Below are 24,934 nucleotides of genomic sequence, written 5' to 3'. Positions count from 1 at the left end.
GTCTGTGTCCTTTGCGTATACCACAGCTTTCCTCTGTTTTAATACAATGGTCTACCTTTTACCAGCTGGAAGAGAAACGGTTCCCATTGATTAGCACTTCACAAGCAATCAATTCTTACAAACCGGCCTGACCTCACTCATAGGACGATGGCCTATTGTGAATTAAGAAGTTGGAGTCTTTGGGATGAACGTGTATATAATTGTTCATGGGGTGAAGGCAAGGGATATATATATAAACCTGAAAGGGGTTGTCATAGATGGATAGAACTAAAAGTAGAGACAGAAACTAGGCAGTAAAAGCCACGCCTGCAGGCGCGTGGGTCAGACCCCGGGTCAACTCGCCGCGCCCCAGCGAAAGGAGCAGGCAAATAGAGTGAAGCGGAGTGTTGAAACGGAGAGCGCGCACACAGTAGAGGAGCGCTGGGACTCCCCGCCAGTCTATTAGGGAGCCTCTCCCATCTCTCTCTCTCTAACTCTACTCATTTTTTTCCCTTCCGTTCTTCTTCTTCTTCTTCTTCTTCTTCTTCTTTTTTGCGGGTGAGATAGGATGCTGGAGCAAACCGGCAGGCAGGCCCAATCAGTCGAGCCCCGATGCAGACAGATAATTCACCCCTCCTGTCACATGATCGGCCATCAGTCGGGGAGATGGGGATGTATCGCCAGCAGCTCTTGGAATAATGGCTGCACCTGTTTACCGTGTCACCTCTGTTTGCTAATTGTCTCCTTGAGCTACATCGGGAATGCGAGTGCATCTCCTGCCTCTGACAGACGGGGCGTTTATTTGGAAATCACGTTACTTCCAGCGTGATTGTTCTTTTGCTGTTTTTTTCTTCTTTTTCTCTCTTTCTTTTTTGCCTCTGCCAATGTTTTTTTTTTTTTTTTCCAAAATGGAAAGATGGGGTGGGTTGGGGAGGGCTGGTGAAAGTTAAATGAGTGCGCCGGGATACAGATTTCACATCCTGATTAGTTGAGGTGACAGTGCGCGGCTGAAAAGTTCACATCCACTCGTTTTGTCGAGGAGGGGCGCGTGACAGACAACTTTAATATCCTCCGCTTTTGGCGGCATCAATCGGCATGCCAGCCAGTCGTACCCGGAGCCGGGCGCGTGACGGAGGCGGCACAGGAGCGGCACAGACAGGTTCACACGAGGGGGTAGACAAGCGCCTGTAAACAAACTCCGCCAAAGCAGGAGACACAGCACCCATGTGTTTGATATACCTGTAATTACAGCTTCAAAAAGTTCCGCGCGTCCGACTGTGACGCCGACAAAAGTGTTTGTGTATGTGGGGATCTGATAATTGCCGTGATTTTCTAAGGCGATCATTTTTTTTCTTTTTTTTCTTTTTTTTTGCAATAATTCAATAATAGATTTAGATTGCGTTGTGTGTCACTTACATTGGAGGAGAACATTTGTGTCCCATCTGGGCTGGATGGCTGAAGACTAGCTACATGTGCCGCTTGTAACCGAAGCCGATAATGTTGCTCCACACTGGTTCAGGTGCAATAAAGACAAGGGCTGAGGTCGGCCAGAGACTCCTCCTGTGCTGAAGCAGCCGGAGACTCTGATGATGGAGGAAAATATGACCCCGCCGCTGTTGCCATTTGCCTGGGAACCAAACCGCGTTTCTTCACTCATCCACTCAATCAGTGTCCGTGACACTGACCTTATGACACTGGTGAAAAGATTTTTTCAAACCTCAGTGCGTCTAACATACAGGAGCACTGGCACTCGCACTAATACACACGTAAGAAGTCTGCAGAAAGCAAATCCAAGCATATGGTGCACATGCAAAACACACACACACCAACAAAAAACTCAATCGTATGCATTAATGCACTAAATAATCATAGACCATTACATTCTGTGCAATCATAACAGACAGACTGTTGTGAATGGATGAAAGGAAGAAGGACAGGAACGAAACATCAGGTCCAACCCCATGAAGCCAGCGTTACCCGATCCCGCTTGAAAAGGCTCCTGCTCAACGCTACACAAATAATCTGGCCAGCATAAACTGTGTGAACTACACAGCCTAACATCTCCTTAAAGTAGCATGTAACCCTAAGAGTGCAGGCCTCCTAGAGAGTAAGAGAGGGGGAGAGAGAGAGAGAGAGAGAGAGAGAGAGAGAGAGAGAGAGAGAGAGAGAGAGAGAGAGAGAGAGAGAGAGACGGGGCAGTAGAGCAGGGGCAGAGGCACAGATGTGGGGCTCTACCACGGCCACCCCCAGAGCCTGAAAGGGGAATTCTAATCACCCTATACAATTTCAATACAGCACCAAGATGAGCGCACATGCAGTGCCTCACACACACATACACACACACACGCACACACACACACACACACACACACAAAGGCATCCTTGCCTTAAGTCACATTCTAAATTGGATCCCAGGAGCTTTTTGCCTACCTTGTTCACCAAAGGCATAGTGTATGTTCTCGGAGTGCTCAGCATATGCTGGGTAACCTGAGCTCTCTTCTGAGCGCTCACTTATATTGTTTCCAAGAAGTTGTGTGTGTGTGTGTGTGTGTGTGTGTGTGTGTGTGTGTGTGTGTGTGTGTGTGTGTGTGTGTGTGTGTGTGTGTGTATACGTGTGTACGTGTGATTTTTTTCCCTCCTTTTCTTTCTTAAAGGTATTTCCCATCAGGAGCTTAATTAGATTCAAAACACAGCACATATATCTATAACACTGCATCTTATAAAAAAAACCATGTACACCCACCTGGTGTGATTTCACAGAAGCAGAACTTCAAGCACAAGGGGAATTGAGAGCAGCAAAATTGGGAGGGGATGTTTGTGGAAAAGTGTTTATTCCCCCCCACCTTCACAACATTCCAAGAATGAACTTAAACTGAGCTCCTCCGCCATTGCGAGTTAAACTCGATGAGCACTTTCCTGTCTCTTTAAGCAGTCACATTTCTTGATTTCAAATGTTTGTGGGTTTCCCGCCTGCTGCCACAAGCTCTGCCCTCAGCTGCCGCTCCAGGTGTGACACAATTGCGCCTTTAAAGGCAACCTGCGACGAACGGACACGCACGAGTCGGGGGGCGTGCGGGAGCATCCTCCAGAGCCCAGAGCCGACACCGACCCAAGAGTGGCACGCACGCACGCTTCGCGCAGTCGGGAAACCACTCGGGATATTTGCCTGCCGCAGACCCACGCTTCCCGGGAGACTGAGCCAGGACCGGGAACCGACAGGTCCCGTTACAACCACAGGCGCCTGTGCAGAAAAGCGCTAACAGTAATAGAAGCAAAGCAGCGATGTGTTGACTTTATAAGAGATGAGAGGGGTGTATATACACCCTCCCTCTCTCCTAACACCCCCTTCCCCCCAACCACCCCTCCTGCACCAGCATCAGCACTCCCTCTCCCACCCCACCCGCCACCCCCACCCCGCCACCCCCACCCCGCCACCCCCCACGCCTGGCTCTCTAGCCGGCTGGCAGCCGAAGTTAACATTTTCACAGAGAATATTCCTTGCCTCCAATAGTGGAGCGTAATTCATTTTCCATCTCTGTTCATTAATCATTGTTAAAATTAGTGATCCATTTCTTCCACTCTGCCATCTGCACTCAGCTTCGTTACAAACATGACACCTCCCCGCATAATAAAAGCTGACAGGCACGAGGATGCCTTTCCAAATAGCTTTCTGCATATGTGCACCTCTACAACTGATGCCGTTGTCAGACAAAAGTAGGTTATTTAAGCAGCACTCCTTGCTTCGACAATGCACACACACACACACATACACAGACACACACAGACACACACACACACGCACACACACACACATGCACACACACATGCAAATACACACATATCACGGACAGCCACACAGACCAGATGCACATGCCCAAGAACCAGACATATATTTACATTTAAGCCAGATTTATCTGCATACAAATACAAATAGTACACACAGATTCAAAAACACACAAGCAAATCACTGGATGAATATACAATCACACACACACACACACACACACACACACACACACACACACAGATACACACACACACGCACACACACAATGTGATGTGAAGTGGTCTCTCTCAACTCTAAAAACCTTGGTGTATTCCCTGTGGCAGGTATCTGAAGTCCTAAACTGGCCATTTAAGCCAGCTCTCAACAGTGTGATTTACAAAGCACTTGTGTTACAATGTGCTATTGAAATGCATCACGCTTTTATTTCATCTTTCATTAACACATTTGTTGTTCTCCATTATTTTTCATTTTCGTTCCTCTGACCTTACCTCTCCATGCTTTGCTTCATATCAGAGAAGTGTGTTTGTGTGTGTGGGCGTAAGTGTGTGCATATGCATGCGCTTGTGTGTGCGTGTTTTCTTACTTACTGTACCATATTCTCATTTCCCAGATGGGAGCAAAAGGAATCTGAAACTGTCCTTTGTGAAATATGCTTAATGCTTCCACCTACACTTGAATGATATTTCCATTGGATATTACATATCAGAGTGACCTATTCTCTAGGCAGGTGGAGACAGACAGGCTCTTTGTTCTGTGCAAATGAGAGTGCATATTAATGTTACAATTTGTGTGTGTGTGTGTGTGTGTGTGTGTGTGTGTTTTTCGCTGCCTACATATTAAACTCTGAGTAGCATATGTGTAAATATGCCAGTGGCTCGTGAATGTTGACGTGTGACTAAGTGTGTGTGTACATGTGTGTGTGTACGTGTGTGTGTGCGTGTGTGTGTGTGTGTGTGTGTGTGTGTGTGTGTGTGTGTGTGTGTGTGTGTGTGCGCGTACGTGTGCGCCTGCGGTGCGCACTCGTGTGTGTGTGCTAACGTGTGTGTCAGTGGGTGTTTAGCGTGTCTCAGTTGGCTGGGGAGAGTATGGTCGTGCTGATATAATGAGCAGTTTGGACCAGATGATGCTCGTGTGTTAGCAGCCAGAGCCCTTGTGCCATCCCTCCAGATCCAGACCAGAAGCCTGTGTTTGCTTTCAGCAGGCCTGGGCTCGACTCCCCCTGGTGCCCCTGCCGTCCCAGGCGAGTCCATGGCTTCATGCTTGGCCTCCTCAGAGCCTCTATCCCACACTATCAAACTATATATATAGTCACACACTTCCAAGAGTGAGACAAGATGAGGCCAGGGGCCAGACCACAGAATGAGCTATCTATCTAACTGGTGTTTTAACAGCACTACACACACACACACCCACACATACACCCCCACACACACATGCACACACACACACCCACACACTTAGGGAGAACATGCTGATGTTTACAAAAGAAAGGTATCAGAATTCTTTGCATTAACACACACATCTAACAGAAGCACTAGAATAGAGACTGGCTCATACGCGAGAAGCACAGAGACTCATATGCTTTGTATGCAGAAACGCATAAACATGCCACAGAAATTCAGATACATCAAAAGATATTTCTTTCTTGTCCACAAGAAGACAGGACAGCAGCTAAATCAAGAGGTTGTTTCTTGCCACCGTGTTCATGGGAAAAGCCCGGTTTGTCTTTCTCAACACTCAACTAATATGATTCCTGTTAACCCCCAAAGATGCCCGCACATGTGCATGAACACACACACACACACACAGATAACACACTCTCACGCATACACACATCCCATGTGCACAGACGCATCTAATTTCTGGTTCTCAGCAGATCGCGAATTCCATAAAAAGTGATGAGGGACAGAGGCCAGGCCCCTCCGGACTGATTAGCATCATTTAAGAAATCGCACGGAGCTGAACGGCAGCGGCCCAGCCTCCAAGATGGGTGGCCTCTCGCCGCATTACAAGTCAGTGCCCAGTAAACTCATTTGAATTGAACGTTTAGGAAAACCACTCCAGTGCCCGGCCCTGTGCACAAATCGCCCTTTCACCCCCCCCGCACACACACACACACACACATATGTACTTATGTATTCCTCTTTTCTTTTTTTTCCTCTCCCACTATTTTTTGTCCTTTTCTTTCCCTCTAAGTGGCTTGAATGCTGGTGTCCGTGGAATACTGGCTAAGGTATGCATAGACATTAAAAGTCGAACAATACTTCTTTTCAAAGGTATGAAAATAACAAAAGAGAAAAGCAAGCCTCCCTCTCCCTGAACGCCTCCAAATTAGATAAGCCATGCAAATGGCTTAAATTTTTGTAAAGCTTTTGAGAAAATCCTACTTATGGTTGCAATTCTTTGCCAAAAAGTTCATCTGGCCTGTAAATTTAAGCATGGATTACAAATATTCAAATCATGAGCTTACTGTTCAAATAAACATTTCCAACAGGGAGAAAGTTGCAAGGCATACACTTTCAACATAATTCCTTTTCTGGCATTGCTGTGCTTCTTGGTCCTAATAAAAAAAAAAAATCTTCCCAAAAAAACACCAAACAAAGGAGTTAATTTTGTTGCCTTTTCATATCTGTTTTTTTTTCTTTTTTTTTCTGCAACAAAGTGAACAAACAGTCTTGAGATCTGCAACGACTGTAACTGTAACCTCCTATACAGTTACACTGTGCTGGGTGAGCAAGAGGGAGCACGTGTGTGCTGATGCTGTGCCCGTGACAGCGAAGGAGAGACACAGCGTTTCATACCGAAAGAGAAAGTGAGAGATGGGGAGAAAGAGAGATGGGCAAGAGGGAGGAGAGAGGGGCAAGAGAGAAGGAGAGAGGGGCAAGAGGGAGGAGAGAGGGGCAAGAGAGAAGGAGAGAGGGGCAAGAGGGAGGAGAGAGGGGCAAGAGAGAAGGAGAGAGGGGCAAGAGGGAGGAGAGAGGGGCAAGAGAGAAGGAGAGAGGGGCAAGAGGGAAGGAGAGAGGGGCAAGAGGGAGGAGAGAGGGGCAAGAGAGAAGGAGAGAGGGGCAAGAGGGAGGAGAGAGGGGCAAGAGAGAAGGAGAGAGGGGCAAGAGGGAGGAGAGAGGGGCAAGAGAGAAGGAGAGAGGGGCAAGAGGGAAGGAGAGAGGGGCAAGAGAGAAGGAGAGCAGCAGAGAGATGGCATAAGCAGGTCAGCTGCTAGCCACATGCTCTATGGAGCATCTCCTCTCCTCTTCCCTCAACAGTGCTGGACCCAAACTCAGCAGGAACTGCAGCAGTGAGCATATCTCACCACTGCCTGGACTGGCTGTCTCACCACTCACTACCTATGTCTTAGCCTCTTAGAGGAACATTTATATGGACCCACCGAGAGCCTGTTCTCCAAGAATCACATGACCACCCTCAGCGGTCGACAGAAAGTACAAGGCTTTTTCTTTCTTTTTTTCCTTTCATTTTATTGATTTAGGGTCTTTTGGTGTGTGTGGTGACAGCCGGTGCTACCCCGGGATCAGAATAGCCCCCTCTCTCTAAACTGAGAGCGTTGCATTAAAGTCTTCCACATTTGCGAAATTGCAAACAGATGCAACTCAAGTACCTGCAAATAATCTGCCAAGACCAATTTCAAAAGGGAGATTTCCAAATATGTGGAAGTCATTAGGACGTGTATTATTCCTCCGATGAGCGGGAGGCCAGGGCTGGCTCCAGAACCAGATGGGTGATGCTCTTATTTAGACAGGGGAAAAAATCCTAACATGTTATTCCGGCACAAATGAAGATATATAATGCCTACGAAACAATTACGCCCAAATATTGAAGTTTCAAAGGCAACAAAAGAATGTCAAATTTCTTTTCATCATGGCCTGCTGCAATCTTTCATCTTCTGTGAGGTTCTGGTTCTACTCTAGATTACACATGAAGTAAAAAAGTCAAATATTAAGTGGTGATGGTGGCTGTGTGTTCCTACCTTCAAATAAGCATTTGTCTTTTTGCCTTTTTCTCTCTTTCTTTGAGGAACAGCATGTGAACTTCTCACTCTCCCTCGCTCACTCTGTCATTCCCTTTCGTTCTCTTTCTCTCTCTCTCTGTCTTTCTGAAACCTGAAACCTCAAGCTGTATTTTCTAATTAAAAAAATTTTACCATCAAGCATCGTGAGAAGCTTCATTACAATATACATCAAACAGGCTCCACCCACCATCTACCATGCATCCTTAAGAGGAATATTAAAATCATTCTCATTATTCATTATTCTAATTTCATCCATGACTTTTTTCAGATAAAAGCAATATTCACAAAGAACATAACAGTGTGAAAAGCCTGAATGTGATCAGCCTGAAAGAGCTAAAGACGGTTTTCATCTTAAAAGATCGATCAAAATCAACCTTCTCGAAACAATAAGCGTTCAATCAGGCTTTTTGCAATTGTGACAGTAGGAAGCAGTTTAAGCTTTCCACCCACAACACACACACTCCTGTTCAAAAGCTGACAAACTGAGAGTGGGATAGGAGGGTGATCAAGTGCGGAAGAATGAACTGAATTCAAATTTTGTTTCCCTAGCCTACCTCTTCCTCTCTCTCTCTTTCTCTCTGTCTCTCTCTCTCTCTTTCTTCCTCTCTCATTCCCTCTCCCTGGTTCGCACCCATATTATTCGTTTCCTCTCTCGTTGTGGCTGGCAAAAGGAAAATTCTGTAATTGAGCAGTACAGAACATGTGCCCTCCCCACTCGAAGATGACAGATGGATTATAAAAACTTCAAAGGCGAGCATTTGGAGCACCAGGGGAGAGATGGTAGGTATTTGAACTATCATTCTTTACCCAGGAGACTATGGCTGCCTGACATGGTGCATACATCAAGGCACAGAGCAACCATACAGACATAATCTCTCTCTCTCTCTCTCTCTCTCTCTCTCTCTCTCTCTCTCTCTCTCTCTCTCTCTCTCTCTCTCTCCCTCTGCTATATATTTAACATCCTGTTATGAGCAACAGTCAGTCAAGCGCAGAAAACAAGGCGTGGGGGGAGAGGGACGAGGAGGCAGGGGCCCGGGGTGGCTTACGGAGCATAATACCAGGGCACTCAAGTTTCATAAGCTTAATAACACAGTTTCCATACGCCCTTCATAAGCATGGAACAGTGGGACAGGCTGCCGAGCAAACACGCATCGGTGTTTAGCCCAGTGCTGAGCGGAAAAATGCGGATTCATTTTCAGGAACTATTTCGTCTAATTATCCAGCCGTGCGGGCTAAGGATAGAAGCGCGTTTGCACGTGGTGTGGTCCCGCTCGAGCAGAGCTGGTGCTAAGTGGAGAGCACTGGTGCTATCACCCTTCCTCTTCCTCAGCCTCGCCTTACTTATGGCTGTGATCTATTAAAAAAACATGGCCATCTGTCCAACTTCCTTCAGCACAGAAGCAGCCTATGGGCAAACTACTTTTAATAATATAGAGACAAGATGTGTGGATGCCACCACGCATACCTAATGGTCGGGGGCCAGGGGGTGGGGGGTGGATCTGCCCCTGAACCCCCCCCCACACACACACACACACACACACACACACCAAAAAAACCCAAACTGACACACAAACTCACACTCACACAAACACACACACATGGTGCTAAACAACCCTGCCATCTCTTTACATACATCTCTGTGTGGGTCCAAAAACTGCTTGTGTATAAAGACCCAAGGCTGTGTGTATATATTGTAGTGTAATGTACTTCATTGCAATTTTGAAGATCTCGACATTTCTTAATACGGTAGACTAGAGTGACTCACTGGAATGTGTGTGTGTGTGTGTGTGTGTGTGTGTGTATATATATATATATATATATATAATTGGTGCTATGTTGCTGACTGTAATGACCATCCCATAAGTGCAGTAGTTTAGATACTTACTGAATTTGTTTGCTTTTATTTAGGTTTAGACTGATTATACTAGCACACAATAACACTTCTCAGCCCTGCACATGAAAAGCTGCTTGATCCTGAGCCTTGACTTTGCACCCTCACAGATGCCCTTAGACCTTCAGGTTGACCTCTCTTTGGGACCTTGGATACATGTGTGCAAGTGTGTATGAATATGCATACATGTATGTGTATGTGAGTGTATTTAAGCGTGTGCGTGTGTATGTGTGTCTGTGTGTGTCTGTGCATGTGTGCATGTGTGTGTTTGTGTGTGTGTGCCATCTGCAGTGGGCCGTGCTGTGCCGCCCTTCCTCTGTGTGGTCAGCTTTTCAACGTCCATCAGGATTTCCCTCTTAATCCCACTGGATCATCCCATCACTGCTTAAAGGGTGTTTATATGTAATGGATTCCTTCTTCCTCTACCCACGCCCCACACTGAACCCTGCCCCATCACAATACACACACACACACACACACAGACACACACATACACACAGTGCTTATAAATGCATTTCACTCTGTTCAGAGACTCTGCTTAATGTTTAGACTGTGTCACTGTGTTCAGCTTCTGCATGTTGCAGTATGTGAATATTCTGCACTCCTTGAAGGATGACATGAAGTGCATTAAAAACATGCCCCGTACTAATACACTATATAAAATCACGCAACACATCTTGAGAACCTTGACTGTTTCAAATTTTCTCATCCAATTATAGTCAGATACACCATTGCTGATCCTTCCACTAAACTCTATATCATTGTCTTGACTTCTCCCTCTTTCCTGCTCCTGTCTGTCTCTCTCTCTCTCTCTCTCTCTCTCTCTCTCACACACACACACATACACACACACACACACACACACACACACACACACACACATACACGCACTGGAATGACTGAACCTCCATGATTAAGATCATTCCTAAGATTACCCCTGACAACAAAATTTAGGAGAGAGAGGTACTGCAGTGAGCACAGTGAAGAGGGGGCACACTGGCAGTTTCGGCCTCTCTTCCTCGCACGCCCCAGCCGGACGGCCCTCGATCAAACGGCCGGCCCCACAGGGAGAGGGGCAGACCCTCGCGGCTCACACTCGTGTTGCTGCTCACACACCTAAGCTGTGCAGGGGAACCCCGATCAAAGTGGCAAAGACACAGCGATCTTGATCATGTTTTGAGGATGCATTCCGCCGCTTTTACAGGATAAGGACAAGAAGTAGATGACAGTCTGTGGCGCACGCGCGCACGCCTAATTCAAAGTGGATAAAAGGAGTCACGAAGATAGATGATCAAAATAAAATCAGGCCTACACAAAAGCACTAACAGGCACACAACAGAAAATTAGACGCAGACAGCTTTCGTATGCAATAACACAAATCCACATGCACACATACACCCATTCACACACACACACACACACACACACACACACACACTCACAGTGTTTGCAATGCTGCTGCAGGTGCTGTGAGATTCTAATGAAGACAAATAAACATGGAGGAACGCCTCCAAGTCTCGTAATAACAAATAAAGATCAATACTGTTCAGGGGAGAATTATTAGCCAGCTTTGCGAGTTTTAGCCAAAAGCCAGTGGGTCTGATTTGCGTGTCTTACTCATAACGTCCCTTGTTTCAGAGCAGACGTGGGCGAACACATGTCTACGCCCCCTCTCCCCGGCCACCGCCCTGAGTTCCTGCCATAGCTGCCGTAGGTGCTTTGTGAAGTATTGAGGGTTAAGTGGCCAGCCCAAGGGGAGCATGGACAACAACAGCAGCTCTCCACGTGGGCCCTGAACCCGGGACCCCGCGGTCGCAGGGCCCAGCTCCCCGACGGCTCCCCGACGGCTCCCAGGCGGCTCCGGCGCGCAGCCGCGTGTCGCCCGGGCCCTCTTTTGCCTCCAAACTCAGCACGGGAGGCCATTAATATAATCACAGGAATGTAGTGTGCGGCAGAAGGCCCCGAGGCTATGGCAATCAGTAGGGCAGAGAGAGAGAGAGAGAGAGAGAGAGAGAGAGAGAGAGAAAGAGAGAGAGAGAGAAACGAGGGGGAGAGGAGGAGAGGGGGCAGAGAGAGAGAGAGAGGGAGAGAGAGAGAGAGAGAGAGAGAGAAAGAGAGAGAGAGACAGAGAGAGAGAGAGAAACGAGGGGGAGAGGAGGAGAGGGGGCAGAGAGAGAGAGAGAGGGAGAGAGAGAGGAAATGAGAGAGGGAGAGGGGAAACAAGGGAGAGAGAGAAAGTGGGAGCGAGAGAGAGAGAGAGAACAAGAGAGGGGGCAGAAACACATAAACGAAAGGAGAGTCTTCCTGAGCATCCCTGGTCGGCCCGCGCCGAAATGAGAGGAGCTCAGGACCCTGGTAGCAGCGGGGGAGGGCGGCGGGACATGAGGAGGTTGGAGAGGGGGACTGAGGTTTAGCCATTTAAAGGAGACCTCCCACGAAGGAGAGCGATGACGGTAGAGAACAGGAGGGGCCGTGGGAGAAGTGGAGGGGGAACATGAATCTTCCTCCCCCAACCTTAGGCTTTTCTAGCTGGTTGATCTAGCGATGACTGGTCACAGTACCATCATCATGCAAATTTAAACAGAGACGATCTTTTACTTGCCTGACGACGGGCCCACGCGTACAGTAGAAAGTGTTAATTATCAACACCAGAGCAGGGCCCCCTCGCACACTCGAGTCATGTCGTCGACACCTAAACTTGTCATAAAAAAGGCTCTTTATAATGTGTGCGATGTTCATGACACTCTGACTTAGGGAAAGCAGGAGTTAAGCGTGTCACCAGAACGTCTCGTGGTTGGCCTAAGTACCGCTGCTTTTTGGAGAAGGACAAATAGCGGAGTGTTACGCTGGCTCATAGTGGAAAATGTAAACAGGAAACTAACGCACGACTTTGGGAAATGATTGTGCCCTTCCCACCACCTGGGGCAGAGAAGCACAGCACGTTTTCCAAGATGTCTTGTTCTGAGAAGCGGAAGAGTAACCCAAAGCCGCGACTCTGATATGTCAGAAGGGGATATCTCAACCCCAGTGTCCTTACTTCGACCACGACGTACTCAGCTACTGACTGTATCCACTACAGCCATCAGGCGGGATTCAGGGGGGCGCTTACATGATACCTCCTGTACACCATCGCTTGACCTTGGGCACCTCGCAGTGATCCTGCCATCCTGGACACATCATGTCGGGCGGGTTCCAGAGTGGCCCCGGGGACCCCAACCTCCCACGCTCACAGCCCGCCCTGCTTAACTCAGAACTCTCCCAATTACACCGATTGGCACAATTGCCATCACAAAGAAATGAAACAGGCAAACTGAGAGACAAACAACAATGTCTAGTGATCAAGACTAAAGAGAGAGAGAGAGAGAGAGAGAGAGAGAGAGAGAGAGAGAGAAAGCAATGTGAACGAAAACAAAAACAGACAAGAAAAGGAAGGTGGGGTCTGAGTGGCGCAGATATGTTTGAGGTGAGCTATAGCAGGAGGGGGAAGAAGCATCTTAAGACTTAAAAGGTGTGTAAAGAGAGCTGCGCATCTGGGGAATTCTCAACGAGAGGCCTTTGCAAATACTTCTCTGTAATAAGGCAGATAAATAAAGGCAAATTCCCCGAAGTAAATGCTGTTTAACTCTCACCTTCAGCAGCAGTTACTTAAAACACTCTTCACAGGACTGACAGCACTCCACAAACAAAGCAGCATGCCTGTTACCATAGAGTGATGGCAGGTGAGATGTGTGTCTGTGTGGGTGTGTGTGTGTGTGTGTGTGTGTGTGTGTGTGTGTGTGTGTGTGCGTGCGTGCGTGCGTGCGCGTGCGTGCGCGTGTGTGTGGGTGTGTGTGTGCGTGCGTGCGTGTGTGTGTGTGTGTGTGTATGTATGTGTGTGTGTGTGTGTGTCTGTGTGTGTGTGTGTGTGTGTGTGTGTGTATGTATGTGTGTGTGTGTGTGTGTGTGTGTGTGTGTGTGTGTGTGTGTGTGTGTGCGTGTGTGTGAGACACAGAGTCAGACAGAAAAAGAAGAGAGATATCTGTGTGAGAACAGAGAGAATATGGTGACGCAGCCATTCCTTTGGAGCGCCGCATCTACATTACCTCACGTTTGATATGATCATTCTTATCCTTGATACAACTTATTCAAACAATGCCATTAATTTTCTCTGTGAACTCCAACCCAAACAGTTAAATCTTTATTTCTTTTTTTCATTAACACACTTCTAGAAACATTTCAAAACCTTTTCAAAGAGGTGTGACATTAGTCATCATGAGCAAAGTAACTGTGTGACTGTGTGACCGCATGACTATGTGACTGTGACAGAGTGACTGCATGACTGTGACTGTGTGATGGAATGACTGTGTGACAGAATGACTGTGTGACAGTGACTGTGTGGTGGCGTGACTGTGTAACAGCATAACTGTGTGACAGAGTGACTGTGTGGTGGCATGACTGTGTAACAGCATAACTGTGTGACAGAGTGACTGTGTGGTGGCGTGACTATGTAACAGCATGACTGTGTGACAGAGTGACTGTGTGGTGGCGTGACTATGTAACAGCATGACTATGTGACTATGTGACAGAGTGACTGCATGACTGTGACTGTGTGATGGAATGACTGTGTGACAGAATGACTGTGTGACAGTGACTGTGTGGTGGCGTGACTGTGTAACAGCATGACTGTGTGACAGAGTGACTGTGTGGTGGCGTGACTATGTAACAGCATGACTATGTGACTATGTGACAGAGAGACTGCATGACTGTGACTGTGTGATGGAATGACTGTGTGTCAGAGAGCATGTATATCTGTCCTGTTCCGACACATGTTCACTGAGGTACTGGAGGATTTCCTGAAAGAACGAGCACCTCAGAATCCTTGAATGAAGCGACCTTGGACAGGGGCTTTCCTGAACACATACCTATATATTTAATATTTGTCCTTAAAAAAGAAAAGATAAAAAACCTGTGAGCATCCTCTCGCATTCATGCGAGACAGCACTGTGCAGGCCTGAAAATGTGGGCCGAGGAGGGCAACTCATACAGAAGAGTGTGTGCTCAAAGTCCGCAATGGTCATTAACATTCAGACCTACTTATTTACTTTTGCATTTCCAGAAAAACAGGTATACTGTCAGGTTAAATGGTGCCATGTTTTCTTCCTTTTTTTTTTGAATGATATTTGTGAGTAGCCATTTGAGAGAAAGTGACCCTTATACTGTATTTAGGCAGGGTCAGGCTAAAGCATTAAAAACAGCATCGGGCAAAACAAACCACACGCGGTAAAAAAAAAAGTATCAAAGATGCTTAAAGTTTTTACCAAATAATCCATTTATTTCCGTGTGAATAAGCTGGGACATGAAATATAACTATTAACAAGCTGCAATATTCTCTTCTATTCTATTTTATCCGATTCTATTTTGATGTGGTGCTAAGGTTAAGGTCAGATGGAGAGATGTGGACCTGACGTCCTCATATTTCACTTCAGAGCACAGGCAGGGACGTGGCAGCGCATTAAGGAGCTGTGCAGGCAGCCGGTCATTTTGCTGACTGCTATCGAGCAGCAGCTATCCACGCTGGCGCGCACACATTTCTGGTAGCGTGTTCAAGAGCACAGCGCTGATATGTAAAGTACATCACCCCCTCTTTGTGTCAGGATCTCGAGCTTTCTTTCTACTGCCACTTGTCTCTCTCTTTCTGTACATCTCTATCTTTTTCTCTCTCTTCTTTCTCTCTCTCTTCTTTCTCTCTCTGTGCCAGGCTCTTGCTCTCCCTTTCTCCCTTTCCTGGCCTTTCCCTCTCATCCCCTCCCTCTCTCTCTCTCTCTCTCTCTCTCTCTCTCTCTCTCTCTCTCTCTCTCTCTCTTTCTGTTGCTAATTCCCAGGGTCTGATCTGTCTCTGCGGCTGGAGACGCCAATGCTATCATTATCAGCCAATTCAGCCAGCCGTTAAATGGTGGAATCAGGAGACATTTGCTCTCCTCCACTATCGCTGTGACATCATTACCGGGAGAATCAACAGCAAAAGCACTCTGACCGTGTGTGTGTGTGTGTGTGGGTGGGTGGGTGTGTGTGTTCGTGTGTGTGTGTGTGTGTGTGTGTGTGGGTGGGTGGGTGTGTTTGTGTGTGTGGGTGGGGGGGTGGGGGAGGTGTGTGTTCATGTGTGTGTGTGTGTGTGTGTGTGTGTGTGTGTGTGTGTGTGTGTGTGTGTGTGTGTGTGTGTGTGTGTGTGTGCGTGCGTGCACAACATAAAGGGATATGTTATGGGCATAACAATAAGAGGGACCTACCTGTGAGATAGCAGGGGATGTATCACAGCGTCAGAGCAAAGTTCCCAAGAGTCTAGGGAAAGAGATAGACAGACAGAGACAGAGCGAGAGAGAGAGAGAGAGAAGGAGAAAAAGAAAGAGAAAGAGAGAGATTAGTCTCATTCGCACATGTAGTATAAATGACAGCTATGGCACAGCTTGTGCAGGTCTTTTTAATGCCTCATTCCCACTCCTGCTCACTGTCTCTACTCTCTAACCTCCACATGTGAACCCCACAGCCAGATGAGCTGCTCTCCTGTTCCTAAAGCAGGGTCACCCGTGTGTCTCTGGCCCTCTCCTCTTTACAGGAGCAATCATCGTCATTTAACTAATATGCCTTTTTAACCGTGCTCCTGATTAACACCAGTCACCCTGCCACCCCTTTCTACTGAGAAAAAGAAAAGCACCTGATGTTATAACACCACTTAAAAGGTTTCTACTCTTTGTGTACTTTTAAATGATAGGTCCTTCAAAGTCAGGACAAATAACACTTCATCAACCATGACTGTCACATTGGTTCAAAAGCTCCCCTATCAGCATTTTAACCTTCACCTGCATAAGTCAAGGGAGGAAAAAACAAAACAAAACAAAAAAAAAAAAAAACCATTAAAGAAGGTGAATAAATCAGGGGATATATGGAACATGAAGTATCACGCACTGAAGGAAAATATGCAAATATAACTACACTGCTGTAGTTAGCCTAAATAACACGCCATTAAGACAAACACACTACAAAAAACTAAAAAAATTAAAAATAACAGTTGGACCCTAAACAGCCAACCTTAACACGTTTGGCACAAGCAGGACGGTCCTAGCCACTGCTTGTCTAAAAACCGACTGCTCATGGCTAGAAATTGTCAAAATATTTGCAGCAGTGGAATTCCAACAGGCAAGCGGTGCGGGTTTCCCTACAAAGGACCCATCTTCCCTGGGTAGCAAGTCGAGAGAATGAGTGGAGACAGAAAACCTAAAATCCCCCAGGCTAAAGAAATCCAGCTATTGTAGTAATAACCCGCGAGACCTGGCTGAGAATGTACAGCTTTCAGAAGCACTTCTCATCCTATTTGTAGCACCACCACTGATGTGAGTGTATGTGTGGGTGTGGGTGTGTGTGTGTTTGTGTGTATGTGTGTGTGTGTGTGTTTGTGTGTGTGTGTGTGTAAAAAAAGAGTGTGTGTATAGCACAGGTCACTTTGCTGCCCTCTGTGTTTCTCTGTAAAACATGCTTTTTTAAAAAAAAAAAACACAAGTACAACTTCTCCCAACAAATACACGGGTTTGCCTATAATTCCAAAATGTTTTTTCACCTCTCCTCAGCTAGTTTTTTTTTTTTTTGTTCCACAAGGCAAGTTTCATTAAAGATCCAATTATGCAAATGAGGTCCTGAAGAGCCAGTTGAATATGCAATATAATAGTGTACAGTAATAGTTCAACACAATATACGGCATCAGGGGCAGATTTACGAGGCAACATAACTGCTACGCCTCCGTCCTTTGGAGAAAACCTCTTGATCATAATTAAAGGTGCAGGGGCCCTCTTTACTCTATTCTGGCAGCCATCTTGCCCAGTCCCCTTGAGGGGACCTGTTACTCCCACTAGGGGATGGGGGGGGGGGCGGCACCATTCGCCAGGGTCATGACCTGGAAACAGCTCAAGAGCAGGCGTTATTAAAGTTGCCCGATTATTTCAGGACATCCCCTAGCACTGGTATGTGTTAGCTTTAGCTTCTGCTTTCAGAGGTAATAGAGGTATCTGGCGCTATCCGTGGCCTTTCAGATATTTGTCAGTATTTTAAGAGGTCTGCGGAGAATGCAAATCGGCACGGCACCATGTGCTTTGGGCCTGTGATTGACAGACAGTTGCCTAGCTGCGAAATGCCTTGTCTGGTGAGATGACATGGCTGTAATTTTGTGCCTCTTGCCTGCTTGGCAGCAACTCATTCTCTCACCCTGCGACACGGAGGAAAACCAGCTTTAAAAAGTCCATCCTCCAAAGAGCTTCAAGTGCAGTCAGCGAGCGCAGAATCAGGCTGCACAGGCAAGATCCCAGAAGCATGGTGGCGCACAAGAGCAGCAGAGAGAGAGGCAGCGAGGGATGGCGGACATGAGGTGGCTGTCGTCGGCCAAAGGGCAAGGCCCGAGTCAGGGCTGTCCGGCTGTCCAGCTCTCTCTCTCTCTCTCAAGGCTGTGTAAACCCCAAGAAACTCATCACGGTCTGCTGTTCAGCCAAGGGGACTGCTCACATGCTCTCGAGGTCCCGCCTCCTCACTCTCACGCCTCACGCCTCCAAGCCCTGCCTCCAGACCCTGCCTCCTCACATGAACCGCCCAGATGGAGAAGGGCTGCCATCGAGCGTCATTCATCCAGGCTCGCTTTCACAGATCACATAAAAGTGCATATAACATGCTTCACAAGTTCGAACAGCATTAGATCACGCCCTAAGAATGTGGCTATCGTAAAGCTCTGGAGAATTTCCACTGCTATAGCTACATTTCTTAAAACACCTTTTGTCTCGAGTAAAGCCGTAACACCAAGGAGTTGAGACCGCCACTCTATTATATTTTACTTTTTTTAAAGTTGCACTGAAAAATAAATCAACATATAAACAAATAATTGTTCAGCTATTTTGAGGTGGTTTAGTTGATGAGTAAGGTAATCTACCAGAATCGATCAGGTGATCTTGTATGTACTGTCTGTATGATATCCCCACACTTAGACACTCTGGCTGGCTCTCTCTTTCTCTTTTGTTCTTAGGAAAATGGAAAGAATGGTAAAGAGAGACAGAGGGACAGAGAGAGAGAGAGAGAAATAAAAGGTCGTGGCAGGAGTGATTTGTGATTTCTACCCAGCCGTTCTCTCTTCCAGATGAATTAAGAGCCGAGTGGAAAAAACTTACTTGAATATGAAACATCTGCACACATCTGTTCAGCTATGTCATCTGTGCTTGCACTGGGTTTTACTGTGATGTATGCTTATTCTGCATTTCCCACTAACCCTAAAAGCAGCATTACTCGATAGATTTTTCCTCATGGAAAGTGCCTCCGGGTGAGGTTGAGCACAATGTATTATCTTGGGTCCATTCTCTCTCTCTCTCTCTCTCTCTCTCTCGGCAGACAGACAGACGTTCTTTCTGGTGGCACCCTGGTATGAGACTGTGGAGACAAGCTCATCCGGCACCACCTCATCTGTCAGGGCACTCTTTATTCTTAGATCACACACTGACGTCTGTGATTAGCCTGCTCAAAAAACTTCTACTCTTTAGCCCTCTCTTTCTCTCGCTCACTCTCCGGCACTCGAACGCATGCAGAATGCTTCACAAATCAGCGCTCAACTCTAAATGACATGCAAAGCATTAAATGTTCTTTTTCAACTATAATTATTTGGTAAAGACAAAAGTTGACAACTGTCAGTAGTCACAAACTAACTCCCATTCGTATGTTGCACGCGATGACATGATGAACTGTGCCTTCCACGCTACATGACGGATATTGAATGACGGGCCTTACAAGCTTAATCAATTGAGAGAGACAGGCCTAAGAGAAATACGAGGCACTGCAGCTCGAGCTAAATGTGTGCTGGTGAGACAATAGGAAAAGGATTTCTACTACAGATCGGTGTGAGGCCACACCCTGACTTATAACATATTATTTAGAGATGCCCAATAATAGCTACAACTTGCATGCGACTGACATGTTGATTAGTGGAATATGTATTTTCACACAATACTGTATCAACAGTAACAACAACAACAACAACAACATAATAATAATAATAATAATAATAATAATAATAATAATAATAAAGAAGAGGAAGAAGAAAAAGAAGTGTATTATTTATTTATTTATTTATTTATTTATTTAATATTATTATTATTATTATTATATGAATCAAATGTGATTTTCCATAGTGAAATCTAATTTAGTTATCAAAATAGATTAGAATGGCAAATCATGGTTATGAGCAAAAATTCTGTGACAAATTATAGATGCAAATTTTCTCCTGTTTTAAAGAGTCCTACCATACAACTCTCCCGTCCACACTGATTTCATGGTGGTGTTATCATTAGGGCTAATATATTACCCCTTTTCCCTAAAGTTAACTTAACCTTGCTCGTCAAGGTTACTAACAAGCCCCAGCACAAACTTGCTCCAGTGTGGTAGCCCCCGAGCACCTTGCAAGCAACCAAACAAACAAACATAGTTGTTTGGACGTGGAGGGATTCCGTGACCACATGGGGAAAGGCCTTCGTCTTCGGAATAGGCAAGGAGGGGAGGTGGGCTACCGCAGGAGTGGGGTGGGGGGGTCTCCACAGCACATATCAATTAATACCTAATCGTCCCGGCCTTGCTGCCACTCCGTCCCCCCAGAGCAGCCTGGCTAGGGCCCGGGCATCTGGAAGACAATTTCCTCCAATTAAAAGGAGCAGAGAAGCATTTAAGTGTGGAATGGCTGTTTGATCACGTCTCCGAGGCTCCGGGCCGGATCCAGTCGGCTGAGCTGGAGACTGACAGGCCTGAAGAGTGAGGTGGGGGGGGGGGGTCTGAGAGAGAAAGAGCGAGGGGGAGAGAGAGAGAGAGAGAGAGAGAGAGAGAGAGAGAGAGAGAGGAACGGGGCCACCCGCGCCTGCCCCATGCCCCTGCCTCCCAATGCAGCCGCAAGCTGTGGCATGGGCTCAGAGATCAGCACCTCACCACGGCCGGCTCAGCCAGGGAGCGGGACCGGTGGACGCACAGACACGGCCCGGAGCCTGCCAAGTCCTGCCGCGCAATGCATACCCTGCCCACCGCACGAGCACAGGACGCATATGTAAATGAGAACACAGGCACCAGGGAGGAGACATTTTGACAGGATTGGCTTGGGCTGTTTAGCCCCGGCGAACTGCTATCGGTTCCATTGGCAGAGCATATTCACAGGAGTCTCCACTTCCTCCTTCACTGCATTTAAAAGACTTGAGGGGTGCCTTTTTTTCATCTGAATAATGATGGAATTCATGGGGCCACGTATAATGCCCTAAAATGTTAGTGATATTACAGTTACAATGATGGTGAAATTGTTGCCAATTTAATCAAATGATCAGCACAAATATCAATTTGACTAAAGCATATCTTGTGTATTAATATTAGTGATGTTTATTTGTTAATTAGTCAGATATTAGAAGGTAGAGCACAGCTATATTAAAAAAGTATTAAGACAATTAAACAAATGCATGAACAATCATTCATCCCTGAGTTTTTCATGTTAAGTAAATATAGTGATAAATTAGTCACATTAATTGCAGGCATAAAGTAAGCACTAGTCTAAACACAATGGCCTAAAACCTGCGTAGACAGACTTGAATATATCTACATACAGCACCAGTCTTCCTTAAATAATTTTCTTCTTCCTTGCTTCTCAAGCATCAAAATGCACCATGTGTCTCTTTTATCTGGGTGTTTATAATTTCTTTAATTTAAATTAATTTGTTTGTTCCAAAACACCACACATGTCGAAGGTGACCCCACATATGTAAGGGGTCGAATGCTGGAGGTTTTTGAGCATGTGAGCTGACTGCATCTCAAATCAGAAAATGAAAAGAGCTGACAAAAATGTCTACGCCCAGACACTGTTACAGACATAATATCCGCCTAGCAAATACCGTTAAACAATGACGGTCTCTTATACTGTCCATCTGTACATTCCGCACTTGTCTCTTCCTTTTACCATGAATGCGAGGGGAAACGGTTACCTCATTCCAACATACAAAAAACAAAATAAAAAATCAGAATTAAAAAAAACAAAAAGGAATAAAAACATGAACATTATTGGTGAACAATTGTTGACTTTTATTAATGTACCACGAGTTCTAAAGCAGCTTCACTCTTGCTGGGGTCATATCTCCTTATATGGTCGAACGTCTCCTTAAAAACTTACAGTGGGAACAGCAGAGACACCTGCATCCTGCCTTTACAAGTTATTCTAATAGACTTAACAGACCGTGCTGCTTTGTAGATATTCGTAAAGGGTTTTCGCCATATTTATGATTAAGCTGCTATCTGAGCGTGCACTTGATAAACAGTAAGACAGGACTGTTCTTCGCATCCTATTTATCATTCTGAGCATGTTTTAAATATTGTGTTAGAGGTATTTTTAAAGTTATTAAATCCGAATGTAACAAAACGTGAAGTTAATTTACTCTAAATCCCCAACAACGTCTAGAAAATCTATGGTGGGAATTAAAAGAAACGATCACCTCTGTATACCTAAATGTCATATTTCATTATGTTAACATCGCAGTGTTGGGCTCCTTTTCTCTCACGCTGAAACCTTGCAACTTTCTGTTTTCCTCTGAAATAAATTATTTTCCAGATCGGACTACATTTTCAACAGTCGTTAAAACCTTCATTTTCTGTGGAGACATGCATGTTTGCGTCAGATAAAAAGGTTTTTAAGCCTCATATGACATTTACCCCTCAGTTGTTGAATGCCATCATAACGTTCCTCAAAGCATAATGCGAGGCTTCTATTCATAAGAGGTCGATCACAGCACAAAATGGCAGGTCTCACCGGCTCTTCCATCTCCCAAGTTTTGACACATGGCATGCACGGGATAACTTTGATCCTAATTCTCCAAAGATCTGCATTCAGGTTAGCTGAAATTCCAAATGCAATCCCTTGAGGTGAACCGACAAAGTTTGAGCAGAGATTCGGGAAGAGAAAAGTTTCTTAGCCACATATCCCTGGTTAGCCAGCAGTAGCAAACAGGAGGGGAGTATTACAGTAACCCATCACTTTTACGCGTCGCCTACCTTTGATTGCCACTGTACGTGAGATGTAGAAACGATGTTGTCAAAACATACATTACGAAAATGAAATTAGATATAACGGTTTCTTGTGAGTTGGTTTATAAGCAGAGTCCGATGTCTTCCCAGTTGCTTTCGATATCAGGCTGCTTTTATCCCCGACAACCGTGCATGAAAGCGGCACCGCTTTAGATATTTAATTATACGTGTCTTCTTAATCACAGACAGAACGGCCGGAATGTAACGGCACAGATACATTTATACTAACTGACCTCTCACTTTTAAGTAGCGAATCACACTCGAGTTAAAGCATACTGAATCCCGAACCCCCGCTCATAATCATGGCACTTCTTACCTTTAAATTTATCGCGACGTATAAAAGCAACTCCAGCGCGTAAACGATGCGTTGGGAAAGATTGTGTTCATTGAATAATGAAGCATGTCCACATGATTGACCTGAGCGTTTTCCTACGCTGAAGGGGGAAAAGTGTACGCTTCGGACCTGTTACGATAGTCCGCTCCAGGATCCCTTTCCAACAGTTCCGCACGCATCCCGAGTAAAGAAAAAAAGCGCGTTTTATTTTATTCGCTCAGTTTTTTCTCGGTATAAACGTGTTCATTGATACTGATCGCCTGCATCACAAGACATTTCCATCTTCCAGCTTGGACTCCCCCTATCTGGTAGGTGAAATGCATTGTACCGTTAAAAAAGCACTCCATTGTCGTCCGAAGCGTAATTCACAGCAACTAGATAGGTCTTGCGGCATTCGCCTTTGATGAGGCTAAAAGCTGAACCACTGATAAATACCGCGGTGCAGGAAATAATTTCTAATCGTCCCTTCTCCCATGTGAAGAGATTCACAGAAGAATTTACTACATCGCATCATCTTATTGACCTTGACTTACCCGTAAACACTCTTATTAAAATATGTCTATTTTCTAAGAACCCTACTCACATTGTCAGTCCTCTTATTCAGACGCCGCGTAATTGGCTTTGATGCCTGTCGTCTCTGAAAACATACTCAGCGCATACCTCAAGGAAATACATATTGGGTGTAAAATATATGTTCTTACCTTTCCGGAGAACTATTCCAAGTCTTCTATCTTCCAAAAAAAAGTCCAGGATAAATCAGTGAAGACAGCGCGTCCCGAGCGTCAGTCAGCGCTGTAGCGCTTAAGAGAAGTAATCAGTGATAAAATGACGTTCATCTGCACTGTAACCTTGTGGCGTATTTAATGTAAATAAGCCAGTTATGTTGCCAATCGCATGCATACAAACGCACACCGGTCCAGGGGGAAGCGCGTTTTTTCTCCTTCCCTGACGAGAATTATATTGACACAGGGCTAAGGAGAGCTTTTTAAGAAAAATGGATAAAAAGCATATCTGTTTGTAAATATCATATCAAATTGGCACTCGGCGGGGCGCATAAACAGCAACCCCATTCTTCACTTAACAGTAAGAAAGGGCTCCACGCTGCTCGCTCTCGCAAATAGACTAGAGGTAACGTGGGAAAATGTCCTTTGTAAAGGTACTTCGATGGGGACATAAAACTTTGTGGCTAAACTTCAGCGATAGTTAGAGCTCAGGCCGACCCTGCACCCAGGCGAATGTTCGCGTGAGGATAGCTTGATATATTATGCTTCTATAGGGAAAAGAGAAGCAGAAAAATACAATTATACATTCAATGTCCCGGAGTTGACAAAAGCTGCTGCTTCAATAGAGTCTTTGTTGTATGATTATATAATGATTATGGCGTAATTATGGGAACGGTTTGATAATAATAAAAAAGTATCAAATGTTCCTGTTGACTGGTTGTTTCGCAGAAAGCGAGGGCATGTGACTCCGGGACGGCCATAGTAGACAGGGGCATGAGGAAAGGTTGACAATGGACTAAGAACAGTGATGCGAGGATGATTCCGGCCAATGCAGACGGATTGATCATTCAAAATGTCATGCAATCGCAACGCATTAAGAGGTGAATGAGGTCATGGGGGGGGGGGGGGGGGGGGATTCAAAATAGTTAAATTATTTCCACAGATGATCAGTCTGAGTAACTTTATATTTAATGCGAATAGCCCGTTTGGTCTCTCACTCCCCTCGTGCTAAGACCGAAAACACCCACGGCACAGTCGCGATGCGGTCACACTGACCACCTTCGTAATTAGCCTTCACGTTATAGCCCACCGTACA

The 24,934-nt window shown here is 45.8% G+C and overlaps 1 protein-coding gene across 7 annotated transcripts in view; it reads right to left on the bottom strand.

Annotated features, from left to right (window-relative positions):
* Window positions 1-24,323, bottom strand: part of znf536 (zinc finger protein 536) — a 172,656-nt gene extending 148,333 nt beyond the window's left edge. For 3 of the 7 annotated variants that reach the window (XR_014119476.1, XM_081705882.1, XM_081705881.1), the window contains exons 1-2: window positions 23,099-23,565; window positions 15,948-15,999 (exon numbers count right to left, since the gene is read on the bottom strand). The gene's annotated coding sequence lies outside the window, so the exon portion shown is untranslated. The other 4 variants (XM_027004754.3, XM_081705878.1, XM_081705883.1 and 1 more) reach the window with 4 other exon arrangements.
* Between the last annotated feature and the right edge of the window lie 611 nt (window positions 24,324-24,934).

The sequence above is a fragment of the Electrophorus electricus genome, chromosome 23 (assembly GCF_041902795.1).
Source record: "Electrophorus electricus isolate QZ-2024a chromosome 23, ASM4190279v1, whole genome shotgun sequence".
NCBI lineage: Eukaryota > Metazoa > Chordata > Actinopteri > Gymnotiformes > Gymnotidae > Electrophorus > Electrophorus electricus.
This window is presented reverse-complemented; position numbering and strand designations above follow the sequence as displayed.